The following is a 27754-nucleotide window of genomic DNA, read 5'->3' on the forward strand; positions in this document are numbered from 1 at the left end:
CACTTCTCTGGGTGTTTCGCTGTGGATTTCCAGTCCACAGGAGAAACTTGTCCACAGACCCGAGGGGGCACCTCACAGAGCTCACGTGAGCTGAGGGTGTGAAATAGACGTACTTCTGAGCCCCCTTTCCATCCCCTGCACTGTAGTGGCACACCGACATTGTTCCTATCACTTCCCCTCCTTCCCACCATAGCCTTACCCATCTTTTCTCCTTGCTGGCTTTCAGACCGCCCCTCTTCTGCCCCCGCCTTTCACTATTTCAGATTCCCACAGCCACTCTTGGGAAGAGATACTGAAGCATCTGTGAGCCAGCGTTTGTTCCTGCATTTCCTTACGGTGACTAATGGGTAACACCTGTCCTGTGGATTCCCTCTTGTGTTCTTAGGATTGGATTTATCACTGCAGTAGTTTAACCATAACTAGAAAAATGTAGCTCTCTAAAGTCCCTATAATGGGGAGATTCCTAACATGGTCTAAGTTATTTCTTGCATCATAAATAACATAGACGGCACTGTTACGGACCAAAACCCTGAAAAGAAAAGACACCAAGTTCATAAATAACACACACACAATAGGGGCTTGAGGAGACTCATGGAAGTGCTTTGGTTCCTGATGGAGGACGCGGGGCAGGGTGGGTGGGTGACTTCTAGGAATGCTTGGGATTTTGGGGCCCGGGTGTGAAGAGAAATATCTTCTTGTCTATGAAAACCTTTTGGATTGTGCTAACCTAACTGTGCAGTCAAAGCGGGGGTCTCACCTGGTCAGTGCCCAAGGTCACCATGGTTTCCCTTTCTGGGAAGGGCAGAAGAGAATCAGTCTGCTTGGGTACTTTTCTTGTCCTGCGTAACCCCATGATTGCCAGGAGAGGGAAGAAGTTAGAAGCAAGTACATGTCGCATAATGATCTTGGTCCCTGCAAGGACCCAAAGCTGAGTTCTGTGATCACATATCTTTCCATCTATTGTATCCTGAGTCAGTCATCCTGTTGAGTGTAACTGCCATTTTTACTGGATTAGACTTATCAGATTATACTCTAAAGATGAAGAAAATGCTACCTCTCCAACAAAACAGTTTCCACTTTACCTCAAAGGCCTCTCGTTCTCTTTGCTTTGAGGAAGAGAGAGAGAGTGAGAGAGTGTGTGCGCAGTGCCCTTTATTTGGACTTTTATCTTAACCTGGGAATACCTGATCTTCTGTTTCTTTCCTTCTCATGTAACTCTTCATTGATTTTCTTTAAATCAAACAAGCCACCATCACAGACTCTTACAAAAGAAAGTCAGCCATGAAGGAGCCCTAGGCTTGGAATAGAGGCCAGTCTAATTTTAGTTGCTGGCGAGCCTCTCTAAGCAGTGGACAGTGGTCAGAGGTTCATCGTGGCGTGTGCTATCAGGTGCCAACAGCGGCTGACCACTGTCACCCGCCTCCCTGGGGGGCCTGGGGGAGCCTTCGCTGATGACATTTATGCCATAATTTCCTGATGAGGCAGCTCTTCTGCTACAAGTAGGTCTTTCATTCATACTTTTTAAAAATTAAACTTGCTTCTGATTTATGGATTAATCTCTTGTCGGTACCGTGGGTGGGGATCCTGTGCCTCGTTCTAACAGGCAGCTGGGCCCAAGCTCCTCTTTTTCTTCATGGGTGGTTTGACTCTGCCTTTGGCTGAAGTCAGGGGCTTAGCCGACTGTGAACTGCCAGGAGAATTCCCAGGACATATCTGCAGGATCCCCAGCCTTCACAGACCATCCCTTTAAATCTTATTATAAGGATACTGCATTATTAAAAAAAAAAAAAAGATTTGTTTGATTTGTTCACACTAATAAGTTCCAGAAGTTCTTGTAGGATTTTTAAAAAGGAAGAAGTAGTGTGAAGAATTACCCACACATTATGCTCTGTCTTGAAAAATAGTCCAGGCCCTATCTACTTATTGATGTAATTAAAACTGGATTAGTAGGATGGATTATAGAGTTTCTAAGACCATTAGGGAGTTTGAGCTCCAGAATTTTCCTACCCTTTCTTCCTCCTCTCTATATTCCATTTTCTCCAGTTCAAATTTATATATGTCATCTTGTCCAACTTAAACAGGCCAGGGTCTTAGACCCAGGACCTTGATTGACGAAAGGGAGAAATTTGGGGAATTAGCATAGAATGTTTGAGAATAAAGAGACCTTAGACATTAATCAGGCAGTATAGACAAGTGGTTAAGGGAGTTAAGTTGCCTGGATTCAAATCATGACTTCGCGTTCGTGTGAACAAATTCATCACCCAGCCACACTGCACCTCTCTGAAATGCAACTTCCTTGGTAAAATGGGGATGATAATAGCATCTACTTTGTATGAATATTTTGAAGATTAAATGAAGTTACGTATGTAAAGTGTCCTAGTAAATGTCCAGTAAAAGTTATCATCATCATCATCATCGTCATCATCTAGTCTAAACTCCTGGGATTTTTTGGAAGGGAAACTAGGGTTCTGAGAAGCCTACCAAATTTTCCCTGTAGCTCAGAGCTACCAGCGGAAAGGATCCCAGGTGAACCTTTTCTTAGGTGAACTACATATATTGTATAATTTTCAGAAGCTTTTTCACTAATCTCCTCTTACCTTTTTTTTTTTTTCTCTGACATCAATTTTACTTCTTCCTTCAACTGAAACAGAACATACATATAAAAGTCCACTTCCAGTGCCGATTAATAAAGCCAAGGTTGGTCAAAAGTAAAAGCCCAAAAAACAAACCAGCTTCTTATGAGAGCACAAAAGTCAGATCAAGGAAGCATTTTTTTGTTTAATAAAATACCTCTGCCTTATTGCCGACAAGGTTCTGGTGCATAGGGCAGTATGTGGCACCTTGTTTGGCAAGGTCTGCCAAAGACAGTGATAAGCTAGAGAGACAGGTGTGTGCCATGATTCTCAGGGGTACCAGAGAGAGGGATGTCCTTTCAGCAGCAGTGGTCTGTCACCGCTGAGACATAAAACATGCAAACCTCTGTCTTCCAAGGATGAAGAACTTGGTTTCAGTCCTGAATTCTCTTGCCTCTTTCACTCCCCTTTGCTATTAAAATGAAAAATGGTTTGGGATTAATATCATATTTGAATAGATCTACAACACGCTCAGATGGGAGAGACTATAAACAGTAACATAGTAGACTACACTTTTGAAGTTTTTTGAATGGAAACAATAGGATGAGTTGAATTGATGGGGGTTCTGTAACTGACCAATATATCCATGAATCAGTCAGTTTTGAAGTACCTGCCATGTGTCTTGCTGCATGCAGAACCCACGTGCTGTGAGTTCTAAAGGAGTTTGCAATGTGGCTGGAAAAGACAAAGCACACAAAACATTTGTGGAAGAGTCCAAGAGTATAAAATTGAATGGATTTTATTTATACAATAACATTTTATAAAATTTATACACAGAGTTGATTCTTATTATTTGTGCTACTTATGTTCTATCAAGTCACTGCAGTTCACTGAATTAGTGAATCCTGAACCATTGCTTCTGTAGAAATACAGAGTTAGGTTCCTGCAAGCCTCTGATTACAACATTTTGTTTACTCATCCATGCATAACCTTGTTTTATGTGTGTTTCTGTTTAAAAACACCGTATTTAATATATGTTACTGATTCATTAACATGGAACGACTCTTGGCTGTGACAAAGCTCATTTAACATACATCACAGCCTTCTTGTGCTTGGAACACTAAACAGCACTTTGGCACTGGGCTTGGGGCCATTTTAAACGAGAAATCACCACCACCATCACCACCAGAACCCACAAAAAGGCAAAAACTAGAAATGAAAATGGTACTAAGTAGCTACAAAGGACAGTTGTTTACAGCATGGGAGTTGGAAGGAGGAGACAGAGCATTGCCTTGATTGACCACAGCTGGGATGTGCATGAGGGTGGCACAGAAACCTTGTTGCTCTGCACACATCCACAGATGACCATGAAAACCCTACCAGTAATGAGTTTACAGTGAAGATTATTGAGCAAGCAAATTCCCAAATTTTGAGGGTCCACTGGACCTTCAAATGTTATTTGGTATTATCGGAGGTTCCGTGTGGCTTGTATGTGCTATAGGAAATGAGAGAAGGAAGCTACCAGTTTGCTGGAATAAGGGGAAATTTTATGGAGAAATTAGGACTGGAACTGGACTTTGAAAGATGAGTAAAGTATAAAAAAATCAGGAAGGAGGGGGTCCTGTGAAAGTTTGCAGAGATGAGAATAATTTTGTTTTGATGGGGGTGTGAGAAGACTGACCTACAACTCAAAGATATCCATATGGAGGAGTTGTGGGAGATGAGCTTGGCCTGGAGTAGCAGACATCTGTTATTTTTGCCCTCTGGCATCCATTTCCTCTGGTCCTGGTATCACCTCAGTCTTCCTTTAGTAAACAGTCCCTCCCATTCAATCTGTATGGTTTGGATGGGCTTATACTTCCCCTAGCTTCAGGAGTGGACTGTGCCACAGGCTGGGCCAATTAGGGAGTTTTGTCCACTTGAGCAAATGATTGGATCAGGAGTTGGCACGTGGCACAGAGGTAGCCATTGAGACTCAGCTCCGGAAGAGTTTTCCTGCTCAGATTGATAGTTGCAAAAAGAGGAAGCTTGAAGCTTTGGGGGACCACCAGGAAGAGAGAATCTGAGAATGAAACAACATATAGTGAAAAGCAGGAGAGAGGGAAAGAGAGAAAACAGAGAATGAGACTGGACATTTTAAAAAAGTATCTAGATCCAGTGGTGTCTGAAGGAAACTTTGGACTTTTAGATTTCATGAGCCAATCCATTTTAATTTCCTCAGATAGTTGGAGTTGGGTTACAGCCAAAAGATCAGTACAGTAAGTGGGTGTCCTAGTGAAGGAGTTTTGAGTGAGGAACAGACATACTCTCGTGGGCATGGTGACCTCGACTTTTAATATTGTTCCCAGTGTTTAAACCAGCCCAGTTTCTCAGTGTCCCAGTTCCAAAACCCTGAGAAAGGAACCTTATTGGTCTGGCTTATCTTTTCTCATAAGACAAGCCTACTGATTTTTTCCTCAGATTAGGACCTTCCTCAGGTCCAGTTGCAGTCAAACAGGAGAGAGAACGATTTTATGGATACACTAACAGACATCTCTGTTACATCAGCCTATGGGTGAGGCTGGATTCGAGAAAGTTTGCACAGTCAGATGGGGGTGTTTGGACTTGAGGTTGTGGCAGTACAAAGTCAGATATCACAGAAGATAGCTTGATCTTTACCTTTTTTCTCAGGACCCCTAACTTCCTACTTTTGAACATGAGAAGATAGGGCTACAAAAATATATGTTTATATTAAGAAAATTATTTTACTTAAAAATATTTAGTAAAATACGTGTATATGTACATATACATACATAAATACGTGTACCTATGCCTTTCCTAATATTTCACTCCATTTTATTTGTTTTTCTTTTCTAAATTCCCACTGAGTCATCATATATACATGCATATGTATATACAAATATATTTATAACCATATACATAGTTAGGCATTAGTTAGTAATTTTTTCAGATACAAGGATAGACATTTTGAAAGCTGATACACAATGTTATCCATTGATTGAGAGCATACATGTGCATTTTTAAAAACTAGAATGGATTATGGCGTTGTTACTTAAAACCCTTCAGTGGTTTTCCATTATACCCTGCTTTTTAAAATCATGGCTGTCTAATATAGTGCATATTATATATTGACATATTATTTATTCAGAACACCCTACTCAGTGCCAAGTACAGTATGGGCACATAATACTTGATCAGTAAACATTTGTTGAGTGCATGAATGAGTGACTTTGTACCTATGGATTTAAGGACCTTCTTGCAGTAGCTCTTGAGTTCCTCCCAGAGGTCTTCTGTCCACAAATTTTGAAAAATGGTCTTGAGGTACACATAGGTTCTGGGAACCCAGGTCTGTTTATTATCCACAACAGAACCCACGTGCTTCAATTAAATGGATGCAAGATGCTGCCTTTTAGTGAGTTTTCTAACGAACGTGACTATAGATATTTTTTCAGAACAACGCCCAGACCAGTAGACCTCTAGGCCCCATTTTGGATTTTTACGCTCTGTAGATGGTTATCGTAGTCCCCTAGGTTGTTATTTAGTCAAATTATGTTCATTTTATCGCCTATGCCTTTCCTCATATTTCACTCCCTTTGATTTGTTTTTATTTTCTTTTCTAAATTCCCTTTGAGGTATCATGTTACCCCTAATTGCCTGCAGTGTTCCAAGTCTGGTCTCACTGCTGACACACAGACACAGACTCTCAGCCATGGTTTGGGATGCCCCTGTGTGTATGGCTGAAAGTTTTACTAGCTCCGAGAATTGCTGAACTGCGGTGCCTGCCTAACCTCCTGATGTCTCTTTACCACTAGCTCACCATTTGGTTGTTTTCTCTATTATTGCCATCCAGGAATCCCCTTCAAGTTAAATTCCATCTTTAAGTTTATTCATCCCCAGATAGATCATCTGCATTTTTTCAACCAGTGCTTCATTGTATTACTTTTGACATGTATTACCAAGAACCGTGTATAGCTTGGTATTGTGTGCCAGTCTTCAACTGCTGTTAGGAACACCTCCCAATTTAGTGTCATCTGCAAATGTGATTATCATGATAATGGTAACACAATCTTCCCCTCTCTTCCTTGATTCTTAATAAAGTTGGTAGGGGAAAGCTGTGTATCTTTGCAGAGCATACACTCAGGACTTTCTCTTCACAGCTCTGTCAGTGTCCACTACTTGCTGGGGTAGGTTCGGGGGCTGTTTTTACTTCCCGTGACAGTGCTGAAGGACCTACCCAGACTTCTCTTTATAAAAGGGCTGGCTGTTCAAATGCAGCTTACCAAACTCAAGGGAAGCTGTCAGCCTTGGTTTCTCTCTCCCCTCTGGGTTCCATCTCAGAGGTAAGACACATCCCTTGATCCCCAAAGGAGATAGTAGATTGTTAATTGTTGAATGGATGAATGAATGGATGGATGAATGAATAGGTGGATGAACGAATGAAGGAATGAGACTCTCAGACACTAGGCTGCTTGCTGCCCTGAGTTTAGTAGACGCTGCTTGGGAAGCCAAGGAGATGGTTACTTCTCAATGGTTTGATGTAAGTCGCAGGGCTTCTTGGTCAATCTCAGTCTATTTCTGTGTCAGACTGCCCTTCCCAAGTAGGGAACTTCTGCCATCTTCAACACCAAGCCTTGCATTTCTGCTTTTAACTCAGCCCTTGTATTTACTCACTGCATGAAAAGGCAAATATAACATCTTGTAATGCATTCCAGTGCACGTGGCATTGGTGCCCTGCCTTACGATCCTTATCTCTTCCCTGGAACTCTCCCACACAATCACACATAATATAGCATTAGGGAGGGTTGCCTCATGCATTTCAACTGCATTAGTAATATTTTTATTTCTCACTCGTTGGTCTTTGTTGTGTTACCCTGTATATTTCGGAGTGTTTTAGATATTTCATAAAAACTTAAAAAAAATAAAAATAAGAGACATGGACCTTGCCTTCAGAAGACTTCCTACTTATTAGGGAAGACTTGTCCAGTAAAGAGCTATAACAAATTATGAGAAAGCACTACAGATGGGATATGTCTGCAGTATTGTGGCTCCAGTGATAGGTGAACAACTTCGACCTAGTTGAGGGTGGTAGTGGTATTATCAGTGGTGGTAGGAAGGGAGTGATATAAACAGAAAAATCTCAGAAATTATCCTTAGGACAAGTCTTGAAGGATCAGTAGAGTTCACCAGGCAGACAAAGCAGTAATGCTATTTAAGGCAAAGGGCATGGACAGGTAAAAACACAAAATACATTTGGGAAGCAGTAAGTGATCCATTATGGACAGAATGAATGTGTTTGGGAGGCTGGGAGATTTAGGCTTACAATTAGTTTGGGAGAGATTATGTATGTTATTCATGCCAGGAAAAGACATACGGATTTATTGTGTAGGTCCAAGGGCTTTTAAATAGGGAAGTGATATGATCAGATTTGCCTTTCAGAAAGACTAACTAGGCAGCAAATTGAACATGGGGTAAGCCTGGAGGCAGGAGTAACTGCTCCTGAAGGAAGTGTAGGTAGAGATGTTGGGAAGAGGAACAGCATGCAAAGCAGAGGGAACAGCATGAGCATCAGTATATAGGAGAATAACATGAATTTATATGAAAGAAGTAGAGTATAAGCATTTTTCACAAAGTTCTTATGTACAATCAAATTGAAACCTACTGATACAGCCTATAAATTCACAGCAACTCTACAAGGAAACTTACACATTTTCCATTATAGTAAAAGAATTGATAACATATTATTTATTTGTGAAACTTCTTTATTTTGTCATATTTGCCATTGGTTTAAAGCCACAGGATGTTATCACCCATCATTAAAACATTTAAAATAGGGAACTATAGCAATAACAGTTAAAAATATTCAGAAATACTTGTTGAATGGCAATGAATGAAAGAGGCTGGAAATGCATCTTGAATGCCAGACCAGGAAATCTAAACTTTATTTATATGATACTGAGGAACTATTTCAGGTTTTTTAGAAGGCATGACATGCATAAAGTGTAACTTTAGGAATATTTAATTTAAGCTTTTGGTAGATTGAAGCAGGGAGACCTGTTTTGTGCTGGTATGGCATATGGTTTCTGTATTTTGGACTTTTGACTTATATAGCAAAGTTGTCACTATCTCTCTCTTACAAATGTTATTATTCTTTTGCCCAGTATCACACATCTTCATTTCTTTCCATTTCATGTCATGAAAATTCTCTGTGAAATTTCAAAATATTAAATTCTGAATTTTGCCAAGAAAATTCTGAAACAGAGATTCAAAGTGGTTCCTACAATCTAGTTGGTAGAACATTATACCCAACTTCATTTCCTCTTATTGCATGTATTTGTAAACAAAAGATAGGAATTTCCCCGGGAGAGATTTGACAAATTCCGTTTAGCTGTATAACAAAGTAGACAGTTTATTTGCTAGGGAATAGAGCTTGAATTCCAGAAGCTTCTCTGAAAAATCAACAACGACTACCAGTTTTGCAGCTTAAGCAACTGAATGGTATTGATGTCATTTAATTAGATGAGAAAACTACTTGTGGAGAAATACTGTAGGATATGTGTTTGTGTGTGTGTGTGTGTGTGTGTGTGTGTGTGTGTACATACCTACATATATCTATATCTGTACCTTTATTTATCTGGGGGTGCTGACCTGGTAGATGAAGTTGGGAGTAATCAACATAGTTTTTTTGCTATTATTGTAAAATCCATAGGACTTGTTAGATCGCCTCATGTATTAGTCAAGGTATGCTAAGCTCTGCTGCAAAAACAAACAAGCCTTGGAAATCTTAGTGACTCAACATAGTAAGGTTTTTGTTTTGTTTTGTTTTGTTTTTTGCTTACTCAGAGTCAGATAAAAATGTCTTGGGCTGGTGGCTCTCCTGTAATCAAGGATCTCAGGAATTTGAGCTTCTTCCACTGTGGGACTGCCAGCAGCAGTGCCAGGATCTACCCACATATACTCATTTGCTTTCTGTTTGTCCCTCTATTTTTGTGACTTTGAAAAGATTGATAAAAATATTTTAAATTCAATTTTAGAATTCACTGAAAGTTAATCTGAAACACAGCCCTTGTTTTGAAAAGTATGTACTTTGGCAGTTAAAAAAACCTCATCTTTTAATAGTAGGTAAGTTTAGGCTCTGGTTAATTAGATATATGAGAGATTTTGGTCTGTTTTGTTTTTACAAAAATGATCATTTCAGAGCATTTGTTATCTTGCCTGTGGAATGATTCAGAGTGCTGGATAATTTGCTTAATTTCAATATGGTGTACCACTATCTAGATGGCTGCCTCTCCATTGCCTTAATATTTTAAGAAAATTGACCCCCAGTACAGGAAATAGTCTCATCAGTGAAACCCCACTTAACATAGGATGTAAGTCTCAGGGGGCTAGAAATAAGCCATGTGCTTTCTGGAAAGACTTTTCTAATCCACTGGCCCTAAAAGATAACTCTGTATTTAGTATTCTGTCAGGAGACTACCCAGGTGCCATACTTATATATCATATCTGAGAATGGTTTAAAACTAAGTGCTATCAAGCCTGCTTTTGTTCTGTATATAAGAAAGAGATTTATAACAAAAATCATAAATAAGAGACAAAGGAAGTCTGAAGTTTCTTTTTTTTCTGCCTGCCTTTCCCTGTTCAGTGATAGAACAATTTACGAATCTGACAAATCCTCCCGTAGATAATGGTAAGAGTAACAGAGTGTTCAGCTGAGTAACTCTGGGCCACTAAAGTTTATTAGACTGTAGAGCAACAGCAGCGGGATTGACGCAGTAATCAAATGACATGCTTGATTTGGGTTCTCCCAGTCTCTCTCTTCTCACCTCAGCCCTCATTTCCCTTCCCCCCCGCCTCCCTTCCTCCTGCCCTACCTAAGGAAAACTAAATAGAGGGAATTTGAAATTGAATAGGTTGGCAGGGGTAGACTCCCAATTTCCACAAGCAACATTCACTCAGAAAGTATGAGAAGTCTGTGCCAAAAGGTTAAATGAAAATAAGGAACATGGTCATAAACACATCCCGACTAAATTTTTGGTTTGGATCTGAGTAACCTAAGAGGCAAGAGAAGCCTTTTCCAACTGCCCCACTCTTAGGCCAGCACTAAATTGTTGGGACACCAGAGACATCATCAAAGTACATCAGTAACTTGAGTAAAACCAATGTTGTTGGGTCAGAGTTGGCAAGAAGACAGAAACTTAGGCATTGGGAAGAAACTCTACTGTGCTTTGAAAACTCTGGACTCCATGGGGTACGTTCATTGTAAAAACTTTTAAGAAGTCACTTCAAAATGGCAAGATTTCCAAGAGGGTGTACATTTGCTTGGTTTGGACCACACTATTTTGTGAAGTTGAGTTGTAATGCCTTCAGGGGAGATTTTCATAGTCTAGTCCATCACAGGGCTTCCCTTCTTCCTATTATCTTCTGCCTCTTCTACACGTATGTACCTTAACTCCTAGCCTGGGATGGCCTTTGTGTTTGAAACATAAATCCATCCACTGCTTCTAGTTGGACCATGGAGTGACTCCTGATTGAAAAGAAGTGGGAATCTTAAACTAGCCTCCTCATTCTCTGCTCGTAAGAGGATGGAATTTGTTGGAGATTGATAAATGTCACTATTGTTGAGGAGATATTGAAGAAGTTAACATATTACAAGACAACCACCAGGACTGACACCCAGCTCAGGAGACCTTCAGCTTTTTCAAGACAGTGAAAGAAAAAGGTCTCTCAAATCTCAAGAAACACACTTTATAACCAGAATAGTCTGTGATGAATGGGGTAATAATATTCCGCCCTGCCTATAAAGAAAAGTGGTATGGATATTATTGCTTTTTTGGACACTGGAGCAACTATATCACTCATTTCTGAGAGGTTGTCAAAAAAATTGAAGGGTTTAAATATATGACCTTTTACAGGAATTACTTCAACAATAGCTTATTCTACTGAGTCCACTGAAGTTGCAGTTGCGACAGTGAATTTCCTGCTGCGAGATGCAGATTGTGGGCTAATTGCAAGATTTAATCCAGTCTGTTTAGGGCAGTCCTCGAAAAACTGGGTTTCTGCAACACTATTTTATGAGTCAATACCAAATATTCTGTCACAAATAACAGAAGGAAATTTAAGAAAAGAAATAGTAATATTCAGAATGCAAGAACTATCAGAAATATAGACTGATCTTGAAGCAGATGGGTTTTGCTTTGTGAATCAAGGTGGTAATGAGACAAGGGAGCCATCCAGATTGATGCAGAACACCAAAACCTCCAAAAAACAGGGCCAGTATAGATGCCAACCAACTATGTGTAGTAAAACAAAATGAGGAAAATGAATGTACATTCGTTCTTTGGTTAGTCACTCTCATAGGAGACACCACACTATTATACCTGTCTAGACCATGCACATGATCTAGCCTAAAAGAGAGCACTTCAGAAATGCCACGGTGAGGTAGGCGAGAATGTTTACTGAAATAGATAATTGAAAGCGCCACTTTTAGCCTGTCTGTTTTGCCAGCTGAATAATTGTGTCTGAAGCCCTGAGTAATCTCCATCTATATGAGTTGTTCAGATTAAATGGTGTCACCTGTAGTCATTGACAGCTCCCCAGATCTTCTCTGTCAAGCGCCACATGTGCATACCCGAGATGTATCCAAAGGCTACTGGCAAACATCTTTAGATAATGAGTGCAAATTAATAACTCGTTTTGTACGTCATAAGAGATCATGCCATTTTAATGTTATGCCCTTTGGGTGAACACATGGGACAAAGATCTTTTAGATACTAATGAATAGTGTCTTACAAGGATTCATTTGCCTAACTTTTTGCTGAGCTGACATCACATGCAACATGGCTTGATTTGTTGGGTCTGTGGTGGAGCTGGCTCTGTAGAACTAAGAAAAAACTGAGTTTTCACTTTGAGCTTTAAGAGGGATGTCATTCTGGATTCTCAATGAAGCAGCTTCTCATAAGGTTACCATGTATGGTTGTGCATGCTATACCTCATTCATGTACAGCATAGTGTGCATGAATGGTGCCCCCTGGAGTTGTGTGCACACAGTTAGTGCAGCTGTTTGCAGTGGAGCTGATAGCTTCTCATGACTGCCGATCATTTCAGTCCAGGTGACAGTGTGTAATAGTAATGGTGAGTGTAATACTCCATTGTATTAACAAGACTTTGGTTGTACTCAAGGATTTATAGTCATTCTGATTAGGAATACAGTGGCTCCTGTGTTTATCATATATGGGAGTTACATGTGCATGTGTGTTTTCTAATAAAAATTCAATAAAACTTTTTAGCTATCGGATTTCCATATATTAAAAGTATAGATAATTGCCAGTATTGGCTAGGGAACAGGGAAATAAATATTCTCTTAAATTCTTATTTGGTAACATAAATCAGTAGAGCTTTTTGATTTTTAGGGAAATTTGGAAATACTGTTACATAAAAAATGCATGTATCTAACAGAAATGCTTTCACAAGGGTACTATATATATATATATATATAAGTATAGTCTATTGTAGGTTGTAATAGCAAAGATGGACATTCAGACAGACATATTGCAAAGTAGGAATTTGATTATGTCAATGGCAGACTGTGTCTTTGCAATGGACTGCTATGAAATGATCAAAGAGTGAAGCAGACTGACTGACTGCATGTACAGTACACACCATTTGCAAGCATATGTGGCAGCCAGGTCTGTTTGTAAGAACTGACCTAAAAGAGACCAAAGATATATCATTTAGTGGAAAAAAGAAAGTTGTAGTACAGTATTTAGAGCATGATCTCATTTATATAAGAATTAAGTAAGTAAAAATGACACACACACACACACATACACACACACACACACACACACACACACACACACACACACACACACACACACAAACCATTCTGTGTATATAGACACTGAATTGTTACCTGTGATTTCCTCTGGAAGATGAGACTCTGCAGAGACTGCAGGACTCTCATTTGCTATGACATATGTTTCTTTATTAAAAAATTGATGACAAAAAGTAAGAAAAAAATTCTTATTTGTAATTTAAAAAATGAGCCTGCCAGCTTCCTGATTGGGAGTGCACTTAGGGGTTTTGCTTTGTCACTTTTATGATCATGATTCTCATGATAATAAGCATCCACTAGACAAGGAGAGATGGGGTACCGGGGTCTGCTCAGAGCTCATTCCTGGCTCTATAGGAAGAATCTTGACTCTGCCCCATTAATGGTGACCACAGTGGTGACTTGCTTGACATGGTAAGCCTTGTTCTAAATGTTGACAAGGAGCTGCTGTATATATTCCCTAGGACTGACATTTCAGATAGTCACAAACCAGATTGACCCTATTCACTCCCACCCCTCCAAAAAGTCCTTGTGATTTTTGTGTGTCACTGAAGGATCAAAATGACACAATGTGGAATATTTTTTCCTTGGTCTCATGGAAGTCCTGAGCTCAACCAGTTGTCGAGTGCTGGTGGTGGAAATGTTCTTAGCCTTTTTGGGTGGTAGACACATGAGAATCTGATGGAAGCCATGGAAACAATAATCATACCCTGAGTATACCCTCTTGAAACATTGTTTTGTACATAATTCAGGAGCTATTCTGTGCTTTTAGAGACATTCCATTAAGACACTATTTTTATTGGTGTTTAAAATTAGTGAACTGGAGAAAGTATGTTGGCAAGGAATATGTTTGTGTTCCATATGCATATTTAACAGTGGCTTGTAACCTCAGTAGGAAGAAGGCCCTAGGAAGGCTGCTTTCTTCTTCAAAGATTTAAATAATGAATTGGTGCTCTAGGTTGATGCTTTGGAAATTTGAGTGGGTTATGGATTGACCATCATGGTATTGGTGATGCATACTTGCTGAATGGGGACCCACTTAATCTCAGCATCAAGAATTGCTTGTCTTCTCCTGCTCTGTTTTAATTTTGTGGACATTGGGGACTTCATACGTGATTAAATCTTCCCTTTTTGGCATTGTTGCCAGAAAGTCTTAGAAGCAAATTGGTGGTCTGTTCAGAACAAGTGTATAAGACTCAGTGCCATTTTGCATTCATCCATTTCTGGGTCTATTATACCCCTTGTATTTTTCTTTCTTTCCCCTCCTTCCCAATTTCTCACTTAGGTTGCCTTGTGTTATTTTCTGTAATTGTGAAGCAGGTATGAGTCTCTCTTAAGAATAAAGAAGGATGTAAATAAATACAGAGATAAGTAAATAAATGCAATAGTCCTGGAAACAATGGCGTTTTGTCTCCTGTTTGATGAAGCTCAGGGGTCAAGTTTCCCTGGTGCTCACCGGTGCATCTAGGGCTATGGTAAGAAACAAAACAGCCCACTGCGCAAAGCTGCTCGGAGTTGACTCTGATGCAGTTGAGTGCATCTGGACATAGCATGTAAACACGCACATAGCATGGAAGGAGGAGGCTGTGGAGACTCTATCTATCTATGAGAGAAGTTTTTGACTTACTTCTGAGGCATGGAGGAAGAGGGGCTTCCGAAGGCACATGGACTTCCAGGATTCAGAAACTCAAGAGAACTCAAGTCTCAGTGTTTCCCTAATGGCCACTTTGGTATGAATAACAACCCCATTTGACTTGTGAAGTGGATATTTTTATAAAGCTGGTATTTCTTCATGTGATGACTTCTTAACCTGATAAGGAGGTGGCCCATATTTGCCTTTTCACACCCTACCTATAAGAACATTTTACAAACTAGTACAATGGAAACACCTTTTAAGTTCTTACTTAAAAAAAATTTGTTCAGAGTCCTAACCACATAGATACTATGGCCATCTCATAATCAGTCATGTACACCAGGAGGTAATTTCAGGGGTCCTTCCAGGGAAGGCTTCTTTTTTCCCAGTGGTTTGACTTCTTGGCCCCTTTGTATTCCTTAATGAGGGACACAGTTGAAGGCCAAGGCTGCTTTTTTAGTGATTGATTGTGGGCTGAGATTCTGGGGTGTGGTGATTCTTTGACCATCAAATACCATCTCACTGCACCTCAGCCTGGAGAACACCAACAGAAATACTATGTAATGTCTAAAGTAAACTTTAAAGTATTTTGCGTTCATATGTAGTTTGCTTTTTTTGAAGGCATTGAAAGCACAGTAAAACGATTACCATGTTGTTATGAATAGCATCTTGCTGAAGGAGGTGAATGGCACTTTTTTCGTGTGATTTGTGAAGTTAAGGGCCAAAGAAAGACACAGAACAATTAACCAGCAATGGATCTGGGCTAGAATAAAACTCCCCTATCTGTCACTCATAGCTCTGAGCAACAGCCCCTACTCTAGCGTCAGAAGTCCAGTTTAAGGGCCATTTATTTTAATGGGGAGAATATCAACCTTTAGAGACCAGAGTTCCCCAGCCTGCTGAGTGAATGAATATTCAGTCACTTCAGTGTGTGTTTGATGGTAGTTAGCAACACAAAGCAAGCCCAGGGCCCAAAGAATGTGTAGAGGAATGTTAATTCTAAGAGCGACCATAACTTGATTTTCTTGATTTCCTTGAGTTTAAAGTCTCAGCCACAATATTACATTACCAAGTTATTTGCATTTGAAATATAATACCTGGGGGAGGGGTGACATTTAATTAAATTACAGGCTGCAAGGAACCGGGCTGGTACTACGCTGCGTGGAAGGTGTCGGCTGTACCTTCTGAGCTTTTCCTGAAAGGGAATGGACTAGGAGGAGGAAACGCTGATGCTCCCCAAGAAGTGTAACACGGCTGAGCACGCGCAGTTGGCTGGTTTGGACTTAAAAATGCAGAGTGGAAAGTGCACATGTGAGAGTTCATGGAATGTGGAGAAGAGCACATACCTGCAGGCTCCAGTCTCCATATTTTCTAAATTTCCTAAAGGAAGAGAGAGAGTGAGAATCCCTGGCCTTATAGCCACAGCCCAGCCTGGGTCAGCATCTTCCTCGGTGAGAAAGGTAACTGGTTCTTTTGTCTTCAGAGTCAACACAGCTCAAGATAACTGGGGGACTGTGGTACCCTTGCTCCCACCCTCTTAAGAATCCATGGTAATGATGAGGAAAGGCCACCAAGGGCCCCACTAATCAGAGGTCCTTCCTTCTATGCCCTTAAGCCCCCATTCGCTGACTAGGTGTGTGTGTGGGGGAGCAACAAAGGTGTGTGCACAGATCTCTGGCCATCTTATCTCCTACAGCATCAGTTCTCAACTGGGGGAGATACTTTTCCCTCCCCGGGGACATTTTGCAATGCCTAGGAGCATTTGTGGTTATTATGACTGGGGAGGTGCTATTGGCATCTACTGGATAGAGACCCTGGCTAAATGTGCTGCTAAATAACCTGTAATGCATGGGACAGCCCCTTACAACAGAGAATCGTTTAGCTGGAAGAGTCAGCTGTGCTGAAGTTGAGAAACCCTATTCTAACAGAAGATGAGATTATGAAAGAGTGGATTCTAGCTACTGAGTTGTCTGTCAAGATAGAAAATAATCTCTAAAATGCCCTGACCCAGTGTGTCATTCAGGGTCCAACTAGGAAAGTGAGTACCACTTTGGTATTTAAAAGAAGCGATTTTTTTAATGAAGGATAGTTGATTTACAATGCTGTGTTCATTTTTGCTGTACAGCAAGGTGATTCAGTTCTACATATATATACACACATTCTTTTTTAATATTATTTCCATTATGGTTTATCACAGGATACTGAATATAGATCCCTGTGCTATACAGTAGGACCTTGTTGTTTATCCCGTCTATATATAATAGTTTGCATCTGCTAATCCCAAACTCCTAATCCTTCCCTCCCCCACCGGCCTTCCCCCTTGGCAACCACCAGTCTGTTCTTTAAGTCTGTGCATCTGTTTTGTAGGTATGTTCGTTTGTGTCATTTTAGATTCCACATATAAGTGATATACGGTATTCGTCTTTCTCTTTCTGACTTACTTCACTTGGTATGATAATCTCTAGTTTCATCCATGTTGCTGCAAATGGCATTATTTCATTCTTTTTTATGGCTGAGTAATATTCCATTATATACCACGTCTTCTTTATCCATTCATCTGTCAATGGACATTTAGGTTTTTTCCATGTCTTGGCTATAGTGAATAGTGCTGCTATGAGCATTGGGGTGCGTGTGTCCTTTTGAATTAGAGTTTTGTCTGGATATATGCCCAGGAGTGGGATTGCTGGATCATATGGCAACTCTATTTTTAGTTTTTTGAGGAACCTCCATGCTGTTTTCGATAGTGGTTGCACCAACTTACATTCCCACCAACAGTGTAGGAGGATTCCAAAAGGAAGCAAATTTGATTCAGAGATTCAGTTGCGCAGGTGCTAGAGAGGCTGAGAAAACAGTGAGTCAAGGTAAAGATTAGCAACACCAGGAAGTCGCTACCATTTCTTGGTCAAGGGACAGGGAGATGTGCTGTTTGGGGATTATGGTAGTTAGAAGCACAACAGGCCTGTCTGGTGGGGGCTAGAGCCAGAGAGATGAGGAAGCTTCTGGAGGTACAACCTGAGGAAGAGAGGGAGAAATACTCTGATTTTTCTTTCCTTCCATCATGCAATCTCCCACTAGTGCCTCCTATCAGCTGAGCCCCAGCAGGAAGCCAGCTGTCCTGGGAGCCTGGGAAACACAGATGCAGGGAAGAGGGGTGAATGACTTTGAGTGCAAACAGGTCCAAACGGGTCCATACAGCAGTAAAGAGCCTGGTGAACTTTCCAGAATGCCAGAACCAACCATGGCATATTTGAGCAAACATCCCAAGGGTTTTGCATTACAGCTGGTGCTGTTCACCACGAAACATCATCTTTCCTTCTGCCTTGGAACTTGAGGCTTAAAATAATTTTAAGATGCCCTTAAGAGAGAGAGAGAGAGAGAAAACACCTACTTGTTTCTTTTTCATTCAGCAAACTTCATGTGTTGAATGGCCTCATGACATGATGGAGAGTTTTGTGTCTCTGTGCAGACAGCAGAGTTCATTGGAAATCCACGTCAATGTGCAGAGCACACACTGTTAATTTTAGTGGATCTGTGGCAAACTCAATCCTTCACTGTCAGGCTTCAGCTCATTTTGGCGGCAGTGATCTTGCTTCTTGTTTCACTCAGGTGTATCCTCTCCATGGGTCCTGCCTCTCTGGAATCAGGCTGAAAGGAGGTTGTTGGGGAGCTAGGGAACCTGCTGTGATGAATTTTATTTTTCCTTACAGTGTGATTTTAAAAAACTAGCCAGAGTAAAGGAAATTAATTTGTTTTCTATTTGAATTGCCCAACAGGTCCCCAAACTTGTGGGGATAAAAGCGATACATTTTTAAGTGTCTCCTTTAAGAGAGTTCTATAGATGCTTAATTATTTTTGCCCCACTTTTGATTATCTGCACTAATGGAGATGTGGAGGGCACAAATCAATAAAAATCCCTTGATAATCCAAAAAACTCAATGTTGTCATTAGTTTTGACCTCCTCCCCCACCAAACCTTTTATCAGAGCTACTAAAAAGTGCCTCTGCACCTCTTGGGTTCTCAGTATATTCAACTTGTTGACAGGTTGACCGATAAAATTGTCTGATTTGCGTGTTATCTCTTTTTCTCTGCTCCTGCCCCCTCTTTGGGGGAGGTGCTAACGAGCAGCACAAGAACAAAACCACAGGAAAAAGAGACCTTAGAAAAGCCAGGGGAACACACAAAATGATGAAATAGCTCCCGTATCCGTGAAACTTTACTATATAATGTCAGCTTTGTGGGATTTTTTTTCTCTTTTCCTAAAGTAAATTGAAATAACTCAAATGGGCTAAATATATGCGGCCTGCATGGACCCTTTGAAGTTTTGAATAGCTTTTGTATGGTATTCGTTTTCTGGGGAAAGATTTTTAATTATTAATCTTTTTATAAATTGCCTTGATGTTACTCCTCATGCTGGTAAAATGCCCAGACATTTTCTTAAACAACTTTAAGGCAACTGAGAATTGGGATGTTTGTCTTAATCCCCTTTGGGATGACTATAAAGAAGAAAGAACTTGAGGACCAGGTTAAATTGTTTTCCTTGTTTGGTTTTGTATTTGCCATACAAATTTATCCATTATCCAAAATGGACTCATGGATACCACAGAAAAAAAACCCAGAACACAGCTGGCTGCATCGCCATCTTCGGGCTCCTGCCCACCCTTCTCTTTATCCCCCATGGTGTAGGGATCCGGCAGAGCTGACAATGAATAAAGCGTACATTGCCACAAATACCAGATCTCTTAAAACTCCTAACTTACATTATTCTTTAAGATCTGCAGTAACACCACTGTTTGGGTCTAGTACCTACTCAAGATGACCACATGTCTTCCAGTTTTGCCAGGATACACCACTAAATGAATGGAGTGCCTGATAAAATGTGCAAAGGTGAAATGCAGTGACATGTTCTCATAAGGAGGAATTAATTGGTATCTGATTAGATCCCTGCAAGGGAGCCAGCGACCCCTCCCTTTGGGCTTTATTCTCCGTGGAGGAATGAACTTTCCTCTTTTTGAAGGAAAAAAGCAGTGCATTTTCTGGTTTTCCTTTCTGTGTTTCCTTCAGCCATTTTTTTTTTTTTTCCTTCGGTACGCGGGCCTCTCACTGTTGTGGCCTCTACCGTTGCGGAGCACAGGCTCCGGACGCGCAGGCTCAGCGGCCATGGCTCACGGGCCCAGCCACTCCGCGGCATGTGGGATCTTCCCGGACCGGGGCACAAACCCGTGTCCCCTGCATCGGCAGGCGGACTCTCAACCACTGCGCCACCAGGGAAGCCCCCCTTCAGTCATTTTTATTTCAATTTGCCAGATATCATTTGAAAGCAATTTCATAAACATTGAAGTGGCTATGAAGTTCAGTGTTTGTATCTGGCAGGTGGCTTATAAAATTTAAGGAACTACCTGGTTTTGAAGAATTGGGATGATGTGTCAAGGTTCAATCAGAGTAGCAAACCATCTTGAGTGATTAGAACGAGGGATTTATTATGGGGTTTAGACCTTACACAATTGTGGGGGCTGATGGATTGGTCGTTGTAGACTCTTGCCTCAGCATCCAGTGTTGGAACTGAAGTTGCCATTGGTCAGTCTGACCACCAGTTGGAAAAAACAAAAAAGCTTGAAATGGACAGGAATGAGAATGAACTAGAAACTCATGAGAATAACTGAATCCATGAGCAGAAACTGGTCAGAGACAGATAGGGATTCCACTTCCAATCTCAAAGAGACTGGATGACTGGAGAGAGAAGATGGTACCCTTCACCGAGGAACTGTGCATGCACTTGGTCAAGGAGTGAGAAGTTGAAGGAGCAGATCCGGCAGGAGCTGGAGGAACTGTGGGTCCAAGAGCTGCTACACATCACCTGGGTGAGCTAGTGTATGAGCTGTCATTTTGCCTGGTACCCAACCAGATGCACCAATGTTTAGAGCATTAAGAAAAAGAAAATGCTGGGCTTCTGCCTTCCAAATATTGCACAAAATGTCATTTGTGGGTGATGCTAACTCGAAACTGCAAGGAAGGGGATGCTGGAAAGCAACCATAGTTCTTGCTTAGTTAAGGTGACACAGCACAAAGTCACTCAATGACATAACTCAAAAGGGAACGTCTCTGGGCACACAGAAATGTAATGGAGACCTCACACTCTGGAGAAGGCACCTTTCCAGGAACCTTATCTATTGGTAAATAGCAAAGTGTCACTGTTCAACTTTCAAAGTAGCATTTTTTTGTTTGAAACTTGTTACATTTAATTTACTAATCCTTATAAGCCATGATACTTATACATGGAAAATTACTCTCTCTACAAATGCTGAAGTTTCTGATAATCTCAGAGAAAAATTTTACTAACTGGAATATAGCTTCAGGTTTTTTTGTCACACTGCAGTGCGTATATATTTCAACCAAAATATTTATACAGGTATTATCTAATTGCTTTAATTCAGGGAAACTTTTTGTGATAAAAAATTGGTAAGGTAAAACTCATCAAATTATCTGTCTTTTTGTAATCTTTTGAATGTTTCGCCAAATTAAGATGCCTCAAAATCATAGACTTTCTCAATTTCATTTTACATCACTAAAAACATAAACTTATATGATTTTTAAAGAAGCTCTCGATCAAAATATGCTTTGCACAGTTTGAGATATTCTAAAGCATGTTTATAGAATTTTAAAATAAAATGTTGTACATTATTTGTGCTCTCATCATTTAATATGTTTAAATTTCCTTCATGCTTTTTGGGGGATAAATTTAATGTGTTCTTATATACAAATTTTGTTTCCAGTAATTGTCATTCACTGAATTCTTCACGCTGTATTTTTTTGGTATTCATTTGTTGACTACTTGATTAAGGTTTTCAAAGTGATTTTGAACAAAATGCAACCAAAATTTAGAGGATTCATTTATTTACATAATTAATACCATTGTAGAACAAATAGGTCAATTTTTTTTCAATTTAAAGGCAGTCACTGTTTTATTAACTGACCAGATTACAAAATCATGGCAGATACCTTAGTTCATCCTTCTAATAAGCCTGTTGATCTAGTTTTCCCTGTTGCCAGCATCTCCACCTTCTACAAAATAGGTGGTCTTTTCTTCATTCCACCTCGTGGAGAAGACAATTTGAAGGGCCAGAAGAAGTTGTTTGCTTCTTTGAAACACTTCTCAATAGCATAGATCTGATGAATCAGATCCTCCGTGCGGATGATGCCATAGTTACCAAGAGATCGAACAATGAACGCATCTGTCAGGGCAATTCGCTTCTTGTTGCTTTTGCCATAACCACGCTTGTAGATAGACTCATTTACTGACTTCAGGTTTGGGTATCCCCTGTAATGTATGGCTCCACAATTCTGAGCATGTTAATTGAAGCCTTGTTGAGCTTCACAAAGGTGCCATTGAAGACCTGACAAAGGCGAAGAAGCTGCAACACCTTACAGACCTTTGGGCTCACACCATTGATACCTCTGATCCTGATGACAAATGCCAGTTTGGGTTCCATGGGTACATGGAAGTTTCCAGCTTTTCTTGCCATCCTAGCCATTCGAATCTGAATTCTGTACATCTGCCTGTATCCCTTGTGACAATGCTTGGCTTTTTCATAGATAAGCTTCCTCCTTGCCTTTCGAAGCATCTTTTGGGCAAACTTCTTTCTTAAGTGCTTGATCTTAAGCTCTGCAAAATTCTTTTGCTTTCCCTTAAGGGTTTCTGGCATAGCAGGAACCTTCTTTTTCTTCTCTTCTGCACCCTCCATGGTTCCAGCCAGAAAAGAGGCCAAATAGCTTGATTTTTAAGGTAATTCTTCAAAATTTCAAATCTAAAATCCAATTGATAAAAAAAATAATAATAATGATGAGCAGCAAAGAAAGAAAAATCATACAGTCATGGTAACGTCTTTTTAAAAAGTTAATTTTACTTCAGCTTAGTCAAAAAATCTTTGTACTTCAGTTAATGTATTTTGACTATATAAAATGTAAATTTTAGCATCTATTTCAACTAAAATCTCATATAAGTGAAATTAAAAAAAGAGTCATTTGATCTAAATGAAAAGTCATGGTTGATAGAGTGGTGTGCAATTGAACCTTCTATAGCTTTACATATTAAATCATAATTTTTTTGGTATAGTTTTCTTTGAATAACTACTAACTTTTTAAGTAGAATACAATACTTCTTTAGCAGATTTACATTTTTTGCTTTTCTTGCAGTCAGTGATACCACTATGATCTCTCCATGGTGGATGGTAAATGTTAACACATATGTCATGCAAGTTATAAGCTCACACCAGCTTTTTAAGCAGTAGAAATTCAGAATTTAAGTTTTCTTTAAATATGTATTTTTTGTGGCTTTGAGCTCACTGATGGCTAGAGTTTATTGCAAAATAAAAAAGTATTGTCAAATATTTACATAAATAAATAAATATGTTATTGTAGGTTCTCACCATACACTGAAGGAGATAACCCAATAGTAAAAGCACACAGACTACTCTTATAGTATCCATGACAAGACTGCTATAATTTTCTAATTTTCTTGCTGACCTCACCACCTTTGTACATCTTACAGGCATGGGTTATGGCATTTAAGAATCCAGCAAAGGCAGTAGTGACAAATATTTCTCTCACCACCATCATAAACCAGAGGAGTTAGATCTTCCTAAGTGCTTATTTTATCAGCGATTACTCTGCAAGTTGTCCTTGAAAGAGAGGAATGAATTGCCCCTGGAAAGTGTCTAGGAAAGAGATATGGGCTAACAGTGGTCATCTCTCAGATTTAGCCATGTGCTAATGTGAGAATTCTATTACTACACATACATTTCATCCACAAGTAAACAATACCATGGCAGAAGTTGGAAGTACAAAGTGCAGATCTACTAGATCCATCTTGGATTATTTTTTAATGCAGTTGTGACTAATGATGCTTCATTAATAAGAGCAAAATCTAAAACAAGTGCTAAAACAAATGGGACACCAGGATAACAGTAACCTGGGATTGTCCTGGGCAAATCAGAAAATATGGTCACCCTACTCAAAGGCAAAATGTTTGCTTGTGTGTTTATTTTATTTCTAATTTAAAGGACTTGATGTAGATTTTTTTCAACTCTGATCTTCCTTGGTTGGTAAGGAGACCATTTCAAGGAAACACTAGGCCGCAGTGAAACCATAAGTAAATGTTGAAATTGTGAGTCAGCCTTCTTTGCTGTTTTTAGGAGAGTGGATCCCGTTTGGTCTGATATTATCAAACTTGAGATTATTCTGAATATTCTTAGTCTAGAAAGCTGCACATATTACTCACACTGACCTATTTGGTAGAGATGGTTATTAAATGGCAATAGTTTCATTCAGAGTTAGAATAATTTCTAAAATTATAGTGTTTGCAGCAAATAAAAAACATATCAAATCCTGAAAACCCCAGCTAGAGTTCACATTTTTAACAAATCAACAGGCAATTGAAACAGAAAAATGACTTTATTCTGCTACTTTATTTTACAAATTGTTATCTACTCAACGTAGGCCCAGTTCTCTCTAGTGCATCAATCCAAAATGTGTATCTTTAACCCTTTAGGCCTCCTATGAAGAATGGCTTTTCTCTTGCAACTTATGCCTAAATGATTCCTTCTTAGAGGAACGTGGTTTGGGTTAAAGACTCTTGTTTGGCTTTATTTTGAACATAATGCCCCATTTACATTTTCTTATTGTAGCCTGGTTATTTCAGAAACTTTCCTTGAGGAGTTTGGAGCAGCTTTTCTCCACTCTGAACATCGTTGGTTTATGTGTATGAGCTGCTGTAAAGCGCAGTGATTGCCTAAAAACACTATAGTTACTTAAAAAAGATGACTTTGATTGTGTGTTTTTTGTTCCCATCACAATAACACTTTGCAGGTGATTATTAAATTAGAGATTTTCTTTGTTTTTCTAACAAAAAAAAAAAAACAACCCTTTTTTATGTCAGCACCAATTATGAGAGGTAATTTTTCACATTTTACAAAAGATTTTTCTGTCCTACCTCCACGCCCCTCCCCCAGATAAAGAAGGGCTTTGACATTCTATGACAGGGAGGGTTTTTTGCATACACAGTGCTTTTGACTTTTCTTTTAAAAAAATCTGTTGACTCTATTGAAATGTGACAGGACAATATTTAACCTGAATAGAGGCATGTTGACTCCTCTTATTAAAACTGACAGTTAAGGACGTTTCTCTCTTTATTCCTTCTGATACACGCAGACAAGTCTTCACTGCTAACTAGTATACAAAATCAAAAACAAAAAAATACAGAGCGAAGAGATGACTACCTTATAAACAATATATGAATGACAATTGCAAGTTTAATCTAGCAAAGAAACCTTTTTTTATCCTTTAAGAAAATTAAAGCCCTTTCAAATTAGCTTGATATATGAAGACAGACTGACATCATTAATTTTCAAGTACTCACTCTTCTTTCCTAGCTGCCTTTCCTCTCAAAGATAGGCAATGTTCCGCTAAGCCCTGGACAGGACCACAGCGACACCTATGGAGAGAGTCCAGGGCCTCCATTGAGTCTTGCATAGAGCTTGCAGCTTTGTGTCTTATTTCTTGGAATTCCTCTGCCTGTTTTGCTCTCATGGGACAAAAATGGTGGCCATGGAGGTTTGTCCCTGAGCTTCCTACTACCTGATGCTTGGTTTCTCTGTTTCAAACAAAATGTAGCTGGAAATATCAAGCTTTCAAAGTTCTTTCCATTTTGCTGGACCAATAAAGAGACTCATTAGCATGAATGAGGCTTAAGTTCCTTTGAGTTGTGCATGGAGTGGGCTTCTTGGGAAGAGCACAATTGGGAACCGGATGCCAACTTTCAGAGAGAGGCAGAAACCATATGGAATTTGGATGTCTTTGGGTACTTGCCCACTCTCCTTAGCTTCCAGGAGTCAAATCTCTTAAAAGCAACTGTTGGCTTTCTTATGCGTCAGGCACTAGATATTTATGTGACATAAGTAAACTGTCCACTGAGACTCACACTTTTTTTTTTGGTAAGAGGGAGGGTATTACACAATTAATGATAGAGTCATTTTTGTTGTAATATAATTTGAGCTGTAGCAGAATCATGAATGGAACTGTGCGATAGTGCCAGCAAATTTACCTCTTATTCTCATTTCCTTACTGAGCATTCTCTCCTCTGCATTTATCACCAGAGAAGGGTTCTTTCAGTGCTCATCAAGGTTTTCAACATTTTGTTGTAGAGAGTCAGAAAAATAGCAGTTTGTTCCACGGCAGCCTTCTCTGTTAATCGTGCAGAAGAATCAGTCTTCTGTGCATTGATACTGATCTGTCCAGTTTAGTCTTGAGAAATTACCCTATTTCTATTTCTCTGGTTATCCCGAAAGGGGCCAGGTGAGACACTTGGTCAAGGCAGCCTGTAGATTATACTGTAGAAGCAATTCTAGATGTTTTTCTTTCTTGAGTAGAGGGACCCAACAGTGTCTATGGTAAAAAAAAAAAAAAAAAAAAAAAAAAAAAAAATCTACCCTCAGATCTTCAGTCTACAGGTGTCAAAAACATTTAAAATTTGTGTGTAAATTTCAGTTCCTATCCTTTGTGTTTGTCAAGATTGTGCCAAGTCTTTCATGATGTCTTAGTTGGGGTTAACCCACCCCAAACAGAAAATGGTCCCAGGTGTGCTGGGCGGGAGTGGGGGAAGGGAGGGCAGCCCACGAGGGATGTGGTAAAGTAGGTCAGTACTGTGGGCAACTGGAGCTTCATGCTTTTGGGGGTCGTCAGAGGCTACATAGACCATCCTTGATAGTGAGACTCTTGAGGGACAAGAAAGCTCTTTATCTGTAACTTCTGCCTCTTGTTATTTGAAGGTCATTACTGAGCGTCAGTTTCTTAGCACGTCATGCCTCTCTTCTGTCCTGAACCCACCACCTTGGCTAGAGAGAGCAGGAAGCTATGTGTATGGGAACTTTCTGCTGATTACCTCTGGGATGGCCTGAGGGGATCCAGGGAAAGCACCAGTAGCTTCTGGTACACATGGTTTATGTGGTTTCGAGAATTAAGTACAGTTGTAACTCTGTGGGTGTTTGAGTGTCTGTGTGTTGGGGGTAGGGAGGATTATTAGCTCTTCTTAGCCTTAAGGTAAAGTATGTATGTGTGTGTGATGGTGGGTATTACCACTGTGATACGCAAGCAGAGATACAGGGTTCTTGTTACATATAGAGTGAAAACTGTCACGAGCCGGAGGAAGGAGCTACAGAGTCCCAAGTTCTCTGCTTGACTATTTGAGCTCTAACTGAATGTAAGAGGCAAAAAGAAGAGACACGTTAATTAGACAACACGACTGCCAATAAATCACAAGAGTTATCGCGTATGAGGTTGAATCGTGGGCCACATCAAGGTTTATTTTCTTTTTATTTCAGCTGCCATTAGCTGTAGAGTGGTGCTCTCCTGTAGAACTTCTTGCTAGTTCCATGCAGCTATTGAGATATGGCCAGTGTGACTATACTAGTTTGCTAGGGCTGCTGTAACAAAATAACACAGACTGGGTGGCTTACACAACAGAAATTTACTTTCTCTCAGTTCTGAAGGCTATAAATCTGAGATCAAGGTGCTGGTAGGGTTGATTTCATTCCAAGGCCTCTCTCCTTGGCTTGCAAATAGCTGCCTTTTTGCTGTGTGTCCTCATATGGTCTTTTCTTTGTGCACACACATCCCTGGTATATCTCTGTGTGTGTTAATTTCCTCTTCTTATAAGGACACCAGTTAGAT

General features: G+C 39.9%; 1 protein-coding gene and 1 pseudogene across 10 annotated transcripts in view; one reads left to right on the plus strand and one right to left on the minus strand.

Moving 5' to 3' along the window:
• Positions 1-27754, plus strand: part of ZFHX3 (zinc finger homeobox 3) — a 1367978-nt gene that overhangs the window by 491129 nt on the left and 849095 nt on the right. The gene's annotated exons all lie outside the window — the stretch shown is intronic.
• On the minus strand, positions 21644-22786 carry LOC132415947 (large ribosomal subunit protein uL30 pseudogene; annotated as a pseudogene).

Source organism: Delphinus delphis, chromosome 20 (assembly GCF_949987515.2).
Source record: "Delphinus delphis chromosome 20, mDelDel1.2, whole genome shotgun sequence".
Lineage (NCBI taxonomy): Eukaryota > Metazoa > Chordata > Mammalia > Artiodactyla > Delphinidae > Delphinus > Delphinus delphis.